The sequence below is a fragment of the Coregonus lavaretus genome, assembly GCF_964263955.1.
Source record: "Coregonus lavaretus genome assembly, chromosome: 19".
Taxonomy (NCBI): domain Eukaryota; kingdom Metazoa; phylum Chordata; class Actinopteri; order Salmoniformes; family Salmonidae; genus Coregonus; species Coregonus lavaretus.
Genome location: NC_140006.1, coordinates 23,633,651 through 23,647,239, shown reverse-complemented (window position 1 = coordinate 23,647,239; position 13,589 = coordinate 23,633,651). Strand labels below are relative to the sequence as shown.

General features: G+C 43.8%; 1 long non-coding RNA gene across 1 annotated transcript in view; it reads left to right on the top strand.

Annotated features, from left to right (window-relative positions):
- The window catches only part of LOC311147250, a 19,040-nt gene extending 5,999 nt beyond the window's left edge, over nt 1-13,041 (top strand). The window contains exon 3 of the long non-coding RNA XR_014614773.1: nt 12,620-13,041. This is a non-coding gene — a long non-coding RNA (uncharacterized lncRNA). The remainder of the gene's footprint in view (nt 1-12,619) is intronic.
- Nucleotides 13,042-13,589: the final 548 nt, after the last annotated feature.

The window sequence follows — 13,589 nt, the reverse complement described above, 5'->3', positions numbered from 1 at the left end:
GGTATCTCATCATGAATAAATAGTGAAAAAGAGACAGCTAGTGAATAAAATAACAACAACAATCAAAACCGTAAAGGAATTTATAGCAAGCAGAACTGGCTGCTGGAAAGACTATTTTAGCACTACAGTATACCCACTGAATAACAAAAACACAAATAGGAAAGTTGGAGAGAAAAATCAATAAATAGGCCATGCAGCTATCAACCCATCAAACACGTACCCTCGATAAATTCCAAAGTATTTCTGCTCTCTCAGCTAGCTTACTCAATTGAATTAATTCCCCACAGTTTCGATTACATTTGAATATGATTTATACCAGCAAGTATAAAAACAAACAGGTGAAAAAACAGCCCAGATCAATTGTAATTCCAAATCAAGTCTTACTATTTTGTGATTGGCATTGCAAAAAAATGCACTACATACAGTGTTCTATCCTAGTATTAAGATAATTAGATAATTTATGAAATGTGATATTCTGAACCACTGTAACTCTCTGCTTAATTAGGCCATGTGACACCCCATATTAATTTGATATAACACTCAGTGTCATGTACAATGAATTATGTTATGCTTTGCTCTCATCTGATACACAATGTACTGTATGAGCCTTATCTGTATGCTAGTTTTGATCAGTGCACATTGCATGCTTCTTTTCCTTGTCCTCAAAGGGTCATATCCCCGGCTTTGTTGGACATTTTATAGTAGAGAAGAACTTGAGGTCCTAGTACATCCGTAGCCTATCAGTTCAGAGCATGTTAGCTTTCTCTGGGGGGGAGAAACAGCTGGTTCAAGACTACGACACCAGAGATTCTCCTTCCTCACGTCACACATCCATATGGATCAGTATCTAATTATCAACGTCCCCGCTTGCTATTTCTGCTCTAATTAGACAGTTAGACAAATGTGACATAGATACATTTGTAGATAGACTATAATTATCTTGGACTTTTACGATTTGCAAGATGTGAACTTCACATAATGGTTTTGGTCTAACCTCTAGGTCATTGCTGACTCAAATACATCAACTAGATATTTTAAAGGCCAGGTGCAGTCAAAAATGTGATTTTCCTGTTTTTTATATATACTTTTTTTTTTTAAGTTGTGAAAATTATGATAATGCCCTTTTAGTGTAAGAGCTGTTTGAAAAGAATGCCTGACATTTCAGCCTTTTTTGGTGGAATGGAGTTTTGGCCTGGCTGGTGACATCATCAGGAAGTAAATTGGTTAATTAACCAATAAGAAAGAGAGTTCCAAACTTCTCTGCCAATAACAGCTAATTTTCAGTTTTCCCCTCCCCACTCAGACCACTCCCAGACAGTCTTTGATAAGAAACTATTTTTGTTTATTTTTGACCATTTTAATTGAAAACAATAACACTAAAGGTACAAATATGCTACCAAGAAATGATTTGATATTGAGATAAAAACATCTGCATTGGATCTTTAAAGATGTTTCATTTCTTCACTATATGAGATAAGAACCTGGTATGCATTACTCCGTCTTTATCCAGCATGTGTTGTATTGTACGGAATGGTACTGTAAATACTCAGTTGAGACATCAATTCAGTCAGTGATATGCCTAGAATTACATATAGAACAATAAACAGCAATTTATAGGATCTCTGTTGTGCTATGCCAAACAATTAGGCAATAGCGCAGAACTTCTTAAAGGGTTCTTTAGTGCAGGTTTGTAAATCAAACACATCAGTATCAAGCATCAAATGGCCTTTTTGTGTATTTCATCTCAACATCCTAAATTATGATATGGTTATCTTGTTGGTAATTGAAGGACAGTAGTTGTGTCCTTGGGGTAATAACTTTTGGTGGAATTTGCTCCCTACGAATTTCAATGTCTTCAGTTATTTTCTGTCATCACTTGTATAGACAGAGTATGTTTGTATTGGGCTCAGAGGGTAAACTCAGGCTAGTTTACAGAGCCTGTTGTGTTGCCAGCCACCCACAGTTTCTGACCCTCTCCTCTTTTGTCCTTACTGGCGCTATGCTCTGTTTTTCTCCGTCTCCAAGGCAACCACCAGTGCATGCCATTGTGTTGGTGTTAGTTTGTCCACTGCTAAGGTGTTGCCTTCGTGTTTGATCACCCCCAGCGCAGCTTTGTCTCTGAGGCCCCATCTTAGCCTCTACAGCCTTTTAATGACACTGTTTGCCATTAACTCATAGGGCTCTGGTTAAAAGTAAGGCACTATATTGGGAATAGGGTGGGGGAATATCAGGGTCGGGGTCAGATGGGGAGATAGCAGTGCCTGCCATTCTATTTATTTTGAAGTTGCCTGTCTGCTTTGTGACTCTGTTTGATGTGTTCCTGTCTGTGGAACAGCCAATGGGGAACATTTTGGAGACGTATGGTCAAACAGAAGCCACAGCAACACAAAAGCTTTGGGAACCTCTGCATCTGCATTGCCCATTTCCCAGTCTGCCAGCATGCCATACAGTACGTTCTGTGCCCAAGCTAAATTACTGCCCTCCCAACCTTTACCCACGTATCAAAGGGTCCTTTCACTCAGCAGGCAGCGGGCACACTGACATTTGCCTAGTGCTGAATAGAAAGGATTTTGAATACTTTTTTGGAAGTGATTACACTGTGTGACAACAGTGTGAAAACAAACACTATATATATACAAAAGTATGTGGACACCCCTTCAAATTGGTGGATTTGGCTATTTCAGTCACACCCTTTGCTGACAGGTGTATAAATATCGAGCACACAGCCATGCAATCTCCATAGACATTGGCAGTAGAATGGCCTTAATGAAGAGCTCAGTGACTTTCAACGTCATAGGATGCCACCTTTCCAAGTCAGTTCGTCAAATTTCTGCCCTGCTAGAGCTGCCCCGGACAACTGTTGTAAGTGCTCAGCAGATGTCACAAAGTGCTATACAGAAACCCAGCCTAAAACCCCAAACAGCAAGCAATGCAGATGTAGAAGCACAGTGGCTAGGAAAAACTCCCTAGAAAGGCAGAAACCTAGGAAGAAACCTAGAGAGGAACCAGGCTCTGAGGGGTGGCCAGTCCCCTTCTGGCTGTGCCCGATGGAGATTATAACAGTAAAGGGCCATTAAGGCCAGATATTTCTCCAAGATGTTTGAACGTTCATAGATGACTAGCAGGGTCAAATAATAATCACAGTGGTTGTAGAGGTTGAAACAGGCCAGTACATCAGGAGTAAATGTCACTTGGCTTTTCATAGCCGGGCATTTAGAGGTTGAAATAGCAGGTGCGGTAGAGAGAGAGAGTTGAAAACAGCAGGTCTGGGACAAGGTAGCACGTCCGGTGAACAGGTCAGGGTTTCATAGCCGCAGGCAGAAGAGTGGAAACTGGAGCAGCAGCACGACCAGGTGGACTGGGGACAGCAAGGAGTCATCAGGCCAGGTAGTCCTGAGGCATGGTCCTAGGGCTCAGGTCCTCCGGGATGGGAGGGAGAGAGAGAGAGAATTAGAGGTAGCATACTTAAATTCACACAGGACACCAAATAATAATAATAATAATATGCCATTTAGCAGACGCTTTTATCCAAAGCGACTTACAGTCATGCGTGCATACATTTTTGTGTATGGGTGGTCCCGGGGATCGAACCCACTACCTTGGCGTTACAAGCGCCGTGCTCTACCAGCTGAGCTACAGAGGACCACAAATAAGACAGGAGAATAACACCAGATATAACAGACTGACCCTAGCCCCCCGGCACATAGACTATTGCAGCATAGATACTGGAGGCTGAGACAGTGTGCCAACTGTAAAGTTTGGTGGACTAGGAATAATGGTCTGGGGCTGTTTTTCATGGTTCGGGCTAGGTCCCTTAGTTCCATTGAAGGGAAATCTTAACGCTACAGCATACAATGACATTATAGATTATTCTGTGCTTCCATCTTTGTGACAACAGTTTGGGGAAGGCCCTTTCCTCTTTCAGCATGACAATGCCCCCGTGCACAAAGCAAGGTCTATATAGAAATGGTTTGTCGAGATCGGTGTGGAAGAACTTGACTGGCCTGCACAGAGCCCTGACCTCAACCCCATCGAACACCTTTGGGATGAATTGGAACGCCGACTGCGAGCCAGGCCTAATTGCCCAACATCAGTGCCCAACCTCACTAATGCAGCCCCTTGAGGAAATGGGAGATATGATTAGGAATTCGTTAGCAGGCTTCTATTTTTATGCTGATGACACACTTTCTCCTCCCGGGCTCCTGATGTTGCTGGCTCTTGACTTTCTCACTGTCTTTCTAAAACTAAATCAGCTCTTTACCACAATGTTGAAACGTGACATGAAGTTCACTGACTCAAAGTACCCAGAGGTGCAGAGTGATACCAGTAGAACTGAGAGAAAGGGGGAAGGAGGAGAAGGAAAGAATACACTTTCATCTAGTCTGGTCACACATGTTGACTTCATTCATGAACTTGAATTGTTTTAATAAGAAACAGCTACAAAAGCACATACAGATAGAATTTTGATTTTACTCTTTATAGTCATGTGTGTGGCTTGATTAGCCCTATTGATCAAAGGACACAATGGATACACAAAACCAAAACACAGAGCAGAAGCGAAGCCACGGCTACCCAATCAGGCTGGTTTAAAATATATAAACAATATAAATAAATGAAAGAAATTATTTGTTGTGAAATGTTGAAAATGAAATAGGAAGGTCCTGGGATCTAATTGGTTATATCTCAATCATATGGCAAATCACAAGCATATAGCCTACAGTCGGGAAGTTCGCAATTTGGGCTGCGCGCGTGGCAAATATGAAATAGCTGATTGTGGATGTCACGATCGTCATATGGAACAGACCAAGGCGCAGCGTGATGAACAAACATACTTTAATTAGTTAAAGTTTAAACATGAATACAAAACAAGATACAACTCGTGACGTCCACGGTATCAATGACCGAACACGGAACAAAAACCCACAAACACAAAGGGAAAACAGACAGTTTAAATATGGCTCCCAATCAGAGACAACCAGCCAACAGCTGACACTCGTTGCCTCTGATTGGGAGTCACTCAGGCAAACATAGAAATCAACAAACTAGAACCCCCAACATAGAAATAAACACATAGAATAAACACACCCTGGCTCAACAAATAGAGTCCCAGAGCCAGGGTGTGACAGTACCCCCCCCTAAAGGCGCGGACTGCGACCGCGCCTCAACTAAACAAAACAGGGGAGGGCTGGGCGGGCATACCTCCTCGGCGGCGGTTCTGGCTCCGGCCTTGACCACCACCCTCCAATACACCCCCCATAGCGCCCCTGGTCCAGTCTGGCCCCGCCGGCAGGAGCCGAACTGGACTTAGCAGGAGCGGTTAGCTTCAGCTCCATCGTGGAGCAGTTGACCGGTACCTTACCAGGCACCGGTGACCCAGGCACGGGTTGTGCTGGACTGACGACGCGCACCCCTGGCTTGGTGCGTGGAGGAGGAACGAGCCTTACCAGGCTGACGACGCGCACCCCTGGCTTGGTGCGTGGAGGAGGGACGGGCCTTACCAGGCTGACGACTCGCACCCCTGGCTTGGTGCGTGGAGGAGGGATGGGCCTTACCAGGCTGACGACTCGCACCCCTGGCTTGGTGCGAGTGGCAGGAACAGGCCGGGCCGGGCTGGCGACGCGCACCGTAGACTTGGTGCGAGTGGCAGGAACAGGCCGGGCCGGGCTGGCGACGCGCACCGTATACTTGGTGCGAGTGGCAGGAACAGGCCGGGCCGGGCTGGCGACGCGCACCGTATACTTGGTGCGTGGAGCAGGGACAGGCCGGGCTGGGCTGTCGACGCACACCGTAGGCTTGGTGCGTGGAGCAGGGACTGGCCGGACTGGGCTGGCGACGCACACCGTAGGCTTGGTGCGTGGAGCAGGGACAGGCCGGACCGGGCTGGCGACGCACACCGTAGGCTTGGTGCGTGGAGCAGGGACTGGCCGGACTGGGCTGGCGACGCACACCGTAGGCTTGGTGCGTGGAGCAGGGACAGGCCGAACCGGGCTGTGGAGACGGATAGGAGCCCTGGAGTGAAGAGCGGCCACAACCCATCCTGGCTGAATGCCTACCCTCACACACTCTGTGTGAGGCATCCGCACAGGACGTACAGGGCGGTGTATCCGTAACCTGGTGGCCTCCAGAATCCGCCCCTTTTTTGCCTCCGTCAGCCCCGTCGTCCATGCCGTGTGCCCCCCCCTAAAAATTTTCTGGGGTTGCCTCTCGACCGCCCGACGACGACCCTGATCACGCCGTTGCTCCTCTCTACGGCGCGCCTCCACCGTCTCTTCTCCCGGCGCATCCTCCCATGTCCAGCCCAAGAGCTGCCCCTGGACACGCTGCTTGGTCGTTGCATGGTGGGTTTTTCTGTCACGATCGTCATATGGAACAGACCAAGGCGCAGCGTGATGAACAAACATACTTTAATTAGTTAAAGTTTAAACATGAATACAAAACAAGAAACGACTCGTGACGTCCACGGTATCAATGACCGAACACGGAACAAAAACCCACAAACACAAAGGGAAAACAGACAGTTTAAATATGGCTCCCAATCAGAGACAACCAGCCAACAGCTGACACTCGTTGCCTCTGATTGGGAGTCACTCAGGCAAACATAGAAATCAACAAACTAGAACCCCCAACATAGACATATAACACATAGAATAAACACACCCTGGCTCAACAAATAGAGTCCCAGAGCCAGGGTGTGACAGTGGAGTTGCGGCTGTCAATGATAATCAAATAGCCGTAGACCTATTGCAATATTTCACAAAAGTCACATATATTCCGAAATATCCTTTCAAATTATTTAAGCGTGAAGTGTAGTGTAGTTGATTTTTTTTTGTAGGCTACACCAGGACTAGTCTCTTGGCACTATCGGAGAGCGTTGGCCATATCCCCCGTCTTTATTATTGGGTGAGTCGGTGCCATTGGAAAGTTTAGGACAATAATTTCCTCCTCCAGTCAAGATGGACGTCATATTGTACAATGCGTCTCCCCTTTTCGCAGGCCCAGATTAGATGGTTACATTCAAGACGAGGTCGCTTTTATTGATCTCTGTTTGTCAGTGTCAGCTGAGTACCCTAAACCTACCCTGTCATTTTTGTAGTAGCCTATTAATGATTCTGAGAATGTCTTCAAACATGTAAAGTGTTGTAGAAATGTGTTTATAAAAGGCACATTCTTTCCCGGATCCTCCTAAAAGAACAAAATTCTAGATGGGGCTGAGCTAGTTCCCCAAACATTAACCTCACACGCCACCTATGAAGTGGTGAATTTCATTATGTTTGTTTACTGTCGGACTCGGACAGTCGGCCTGTTTTGTCAGCGGTGTTGTTGTAAGCGGTTGTAACTTGTGTAGTTGCGCTGCCTATTTAGCACTAGGCCTAATAACGGGTTTGTTTTCCAAGGGGAATTTGTGGTGTTTCTTGGTCACATTTATCATGTGTTATGTGTTACATGATGCAATGTGATTGAACACATTTTCACTTAAATATGTTGGGGTATTTCTGCTGTATTTCTGCTGGAAAATGTTGGCCCAGTCACTTTTATTCAGGTCCAGCCACATGGCAATATCTGCCTACACCACTGACACAGAGCTAAACTGTTTTGTTGATATTGAGCCTGTTTGTAATGTGTGTAAGTCCCATCATTGTTTGCAGCATATTACAGTGTATCTGTCCACAGCCCCTCCTCCCCTGGCTCTGTCTTCTCCTCTGTGGTTCAGGTATTGTGTCCTGGCCAGGCAGGCAAACATACACTTTTCACACTATCATGCCAACCTGAACTGTACTGTGCTGGCTTGATTATTTTCCTTTCACAGCACAGTTCCATTCCAGCACAGTTCCAGAAACTATGGTGGATGCGTAACCAGGCCGACACAATACAGTTCCACTCTGCTTGGTTTGGCTGAGTAGTGTGAAAAAGGTAACAGGTTTGCCTTGCAGCCTATAGGCCCTGGGTGCTGAGGGAACAGACAAATAGTCGCTAGCCGGCCGCAGCATTTGTTTCCCATTGAAAAGGATTACAGATCCTGACGGCCATGATTAATCACCCAGCGGCAGACATCTGAATACGGTCCGGGAAAGGTTCAACTTTTTAATTCATCCCACACACAATCTATTCAAACCAGCTGTTGGCGGCTCTCCTCTCTCCCTCTCCTAATTTACCTCTCTCTTTTCTTCTCAGTGACCACCACCTTCCACCATCTTTCTCTCCTCATCCATGCCTCACATAATTATCTGGGGAAGACTTCTTGTTGCAATTGTGCTGGTTTTGGACATCATTTGGGGCTCTTTTTTTGTTCAAGATGGGTTTCTTTCTTCCTTTGTGAGAATAGATAATTGCATTTTTTGTTGAGGCGTTTTGGGATCACTGTTCTGTCAGCAATGAATGACCTTTATGGAGCTCTGTGCATCATATTGTTTTGTGTGTGTGTGTGTGTGCGTGTGTGTGTGTGTGTGTGTGTGTGTGTGTGTGTGTGTGTGTGTGCACAATCCTACCTAGGAAAATACAGTCCTCCTCAGTACCAGGTGTGGAGACATTAAAGTCAAATAACCTTTGAAAAACCAATTTTCTTTTGAAACAATTATTCATATTTAGGGGTCATTACCCTGTAGGTACCTATTATGTTAGAAGCAGAGGTGCCACCATACTTATAACCAGCAGCCATATGATCAGGGGAGTCATATTAAGAGTCAGCAGGTTATATGGTACAGCCTGAAATCCCAGGAGCCAAATGAACAGGGACAGCTACGCTGCTTAATGCAACGTAGCCTAGCAACAGATACCGTGATGGCTGTTAGAAACATACTCTCATATTTATGTTTACATGAGAGAATGATTTGTCTGTCAGGCTGATGGTTCCTAATGTTCTTCTCCCAGGAGCATTCTCTCTGCAGCGAACGCTGGCTGACACTCACCCTTAAGGACAGCCTGTCCCTTCCTCCCTTCCCAAAAGTCATGAATAGTTAATGTTTTAATACTGCAAGTATTCAAATAATGGAAATGGCATTTGATGTGGAGCAGGGTGGCTTGAAACTCACTGAAAACAAGTGCATTGAAAATGTATTATATGTGAAACAGTAAGAAATTGAGAACTTACTGTGTCAAGAGAAGGCTTGCTGACTGGATCAATAAGTAAGCACTATAAATATAACATGTAGGTGCAAGGAGAGAAGGTAGTTTTACAAAGAGCCCTATTCTTTATACCTGGGAAGAGGTTTTATGGCACAGCAACAGTGCATTTTACAGCATCCACTGAATTTGGTGTCATCATGTCATGCCCATATTGGCATTATATTACCATCTTAACACAAGCCTTGAACTATCACTAGTTTATTAATATAGTTTTTTTCTGGTCCGGTCATGTGCTCAGGAAAAACTCCTGGTCCTATACTGTATCTATAACATCTTGTCTATAGGCTTAAACGTGTCCAGAAAACTGACCCATACAGTAGCCTATATGTACTGTATATGACTTAACTGATCTCCTCCCTCTCTTTACTGTATGCAGAGGTCCTCTAGGGACACACAAAGCCTACATCAACTCAATTAACTGGGCACAGCCTGAGTATTACCATCATAGATTAGATTCCACTGTGCGTTGTTTACCGGAGAAGAGTGGCCTCAGAATAATATCTTTACAATTTGTGTTAGAGAAAAATGATGATGTTATCATAGTGCAGAACAATAAAGATATACCTACTCCTTTTTAAATGTTGTATTATTATGTTATTTTATTTATTCTTTGTCTGTACAAGTTTGCTCAGTCTGTTTATTGAAATATATTGTTTTTCTATATGTGAAGTATGCCTGTCAGATTTCTGAAAATGCCACAAAAAAAAAGAGTTGCTTTTGCGTCTGGCTAAGTGATAATGATGATATAATATAATATAATAATGTCTGTAGTCAACCTTTTGTTGTAGTAGAGTTTATACCTACGTTCCTCTACTGTACACCGGGGAAAGTTGTGATCTTGTCTCCCTGGTAACATTAGCGCTGTTGAACTGGTGGAAACCAGATCATGTAGCTGATGGACCTTTCAAATCAAACAAACTTTTTTTGATATAGCACATTCCTTACACAGGAAGCATTTCAAAGTGCTTAACAAATAAAATAATAAAAGGAGACAAAGATAAAAACACAATACGTTTTCTAAATGAGACTAATTAAAATAATAAAACAATAATAAAAAAACTGTGGACATGAGAGACTAATAAAACATATGTACAGTGAGGGAAAAAAGTATTTGATCCCCTGCTGATTTTGTAAGTTTGCCCACTGACAAAAACATGATCAATCTATAATTTTAATGGTAGGTTTATTTGAACAGTGAGAGACAGAATAACAACAACAAAAATCCAGAAAAACTTATGTCAAAAATGTTATAAATTGATTTGCATTTTAATGAGGGAAATAAGTATTTGACCCCTCTTTAAAACATGACTTTGCACTTGGTGGCAAATCCCTTGTTGGCAATCACAGAGGTCAGACGTTTCTTGTAGTTGGCCACCAGGTTTGCACACATCTCAGGAGGGATTTTGTCCCACTCCTCTTTGCAGATCTTCTCCAAGTCATTAAGGTTTCAAGGCTGACGTTTGGCAACTCGAACCTTCAGCTCCCACCACAGATTTTCTATGGGATTAAGGTCTGGAGACTGGCTAGGCCACTCCAGGACCTTAATGTGCTTCTTCTTGAGCCACTCCTTTGTTGCCTTGGCTGTGTGTTTTGGGTCATTGTCATGCTGGAATACCCATCCACAACCCATTTTCAATGCCCTGGCTGAGTGAAGGAGGTTCTCACCCAAGATTTGACGGTACATGGCCCCGTCCATCGTCCCTTTGATGCGGTGAAGTTGTCCTGTCCCCTTAGCAGAAAAACACCCCCAAAGCATAATGTTTCCACCTCCATGTTTGACGGTGGGGATGGTGTTCTTGGGGTCATAGGCAGCATTCCTCCTCCTCCAAACACAGCGAGTTGAGTTGATGCCAAAGAGCTCGATTTTGCTCATCTGACCACAACACTTTCACCCAGTTCTCCTCTGAATCATTCAGATGTTCATTGGCAAACTTAAGACGGGCCTGTATATGTGCTTTCTTGAGCAGGGGGACCTTGCGGGCGCTGCAGGATTTCAGTCCTTCACGGCATAGTGTGTTACCAATTGTTTTCTTGGTGACTATGGTCCCAGCTGCCTTGAGATCATTGACAAGATCCTCCCGTGTAGTTCTGGGCTGATTCCTCACCGTTCCCATGATCATTGCAACTCCACGAGGTGAGATCTTGCATGGAGCCCCAGGCTGAGGGAGATTGACAGTTCTTTTGTTTCTTCCATTTGCGAATAATCGCACCAACTGTTGTCACCTTCTCACCAAGCTGCTTGGCGATGGTCTTGTAGCCCATTCCAGCCTTGTGTAGGTCTACAATCTTGTCCCTGACATCCTTGGAGAGCTCTTTGGTCTTGGCCATGGTGGAGAGTTTGGAATCTGATTGATTGATTGCTTCTGTGGACAGGTGTCTTTTATACAGGTAACAAACTGAGATTAGGAGCACTCCCTTTAAGAGTGTGCTCCTAATCTCAGCTCGTTACCTGTATAAAAGACACCGTGGAGCCAGAAATCTTTCTGATTGAGAGGGGGTCAAATACTTATTTCCCTCATTAAAATGCAAATCAATTTATAACATTTTTGACATGCATTTTTCTGGATTTTGTTGTTGTTATTCTGTCTCTCACTGTTCAAATAAACCTACCATTAAAATTATAGACTGATCATTTCTTTGTCAGTGGGCAAACGTACAAAAGCAGGGGATCAAATACTTTTTTCCCTCACTGTATATATAGAATGGAATAAAATAAATCAAACAGATAGTATGACTAAAATCACCTTAAGTAGTGGTCCTCTGTAGCGCAGCTGGTAGAGCACGGTGCTTGTAACGCCAAGGTAGTGGGTTCGATCCCCGGGACCACCCATACACAAAAATGTATGCACGCATGACTGTAAGTCGCTTTGGATAAAAGCGTCAGCTAAATGGCATATTATAAGTAAAAGCATGGCTAAAAAGGTGTGTCATAAGATTTTTCTTTAAAATGTCTACAGTTTCTGAGGCCCTCAGATCCTCCTGCAGGCTGTTCGAAAGGCCAGTACCATAGTGGCTGAAGGTAGCCTCACCAAATGTTTCGGTTCTGACCTTTGGAACAACTAAAAGACCAGTGCCAGAGCATCTGAGGGACAACCGAGGGCACATATCTTCAAAGCATATCAGACATGTATTTGGGTGCAAGGCCACGTAGTGCTTTAAAGATCAATAAAGCAATTTTAAAATAAATTCTAAATCTAACACGCAACCAACCTAACAGGACTTTAAAATAGGTGTTATGTGAGAGTTACATGAACTCATACATGTCACTTCCTCTTTTGATTTTCAATCAGCATACAGTAAGACAAAACTAACCATCACAAATACTTTTAGGTATTTTGCTAAGATTGAAAGGATTAAAAGTAAGTCAAAGTGCCATGAGGTCGCCTAGGATGAGAGCTCCTGAACATTTTGTAAAAATTTGTAAAAATGTTTTTTTGTAATATTTAAATAATGCAGAAGCAGCTCTGGGTTTTTTGTTTCACCTCCCTGTTGGCAGGTGGAACCTGCAGTGTCTGAGATGTCAGAGAGGCAGAGGGACTGTTCCTGACCACTGCTGATGTGTGGATGATTTTCTGGTGCTTTACTGCAGCCGAAGCATCACCCAGGTGGGTGCTACACTGTCGGTAATGGAGGATCAGCTACCTACGTAGGAGCGGCTACAATGGAGGATCTGGGAATGTCAGACAAAGCGATGGGCCCTGATGAAGAGCTCCTGGCTTGTGTGACAGACTGACTTTCTCCCTGGCTGTACTGTATCATCGATGCTCCCTCCGCTCAAGCCATGCTGACTTTTCCAAACTGACTCAACTCCATTCGTTTTCCATTTTTAATTTCTTGTTCACTGAAGAATTATATATTTTGTTAACAAGAGGATCAACATTTAAATACGTTTCTAAACTTTTTTTAAAAATGCATTGTATCCACGTGTTGTTGTATTGTGTTTTTTTTTTATGACAAATATATCATAAAAAGTGTAGTGCACTTGACTTGTTGTTGATTTAGGATTGGCAGAATGACAAGGTGTCATCTCATCCAATGAAAGTCATATAAAACTGTCAATCTGTCATTACGAAACAACAGAGTGCATGAACGCAGCTTTGACTACATGCTAATGGCTTCCCCTAACGGTCGATCATTGCTCTGTTGTTAGCCACATGCTAATGTCTTTATATTATATGAGAGCTCCTCAATGGCATGCTGTTAGCTTTATACTAATGAACTTAAAAAAGAGTTAATCACTGTTGCACTGTTTGCCACATGCTCGTCTATTGCTACATCATCATGGTGATGTGTTCCAGGGGTTAGCAAAACACTGGCGTAACACATGATCGCTCTTTATGACTCTGGTGCCAGGAAGAGAGAGGGCCCACAGACGACGCTAAAAAGACTCTAATGACAAGCCATTCAGTGCAATCCAATTATGCAAAAGGGAGTCTAAACAATTCCATCATCCCCTAAATTAGATT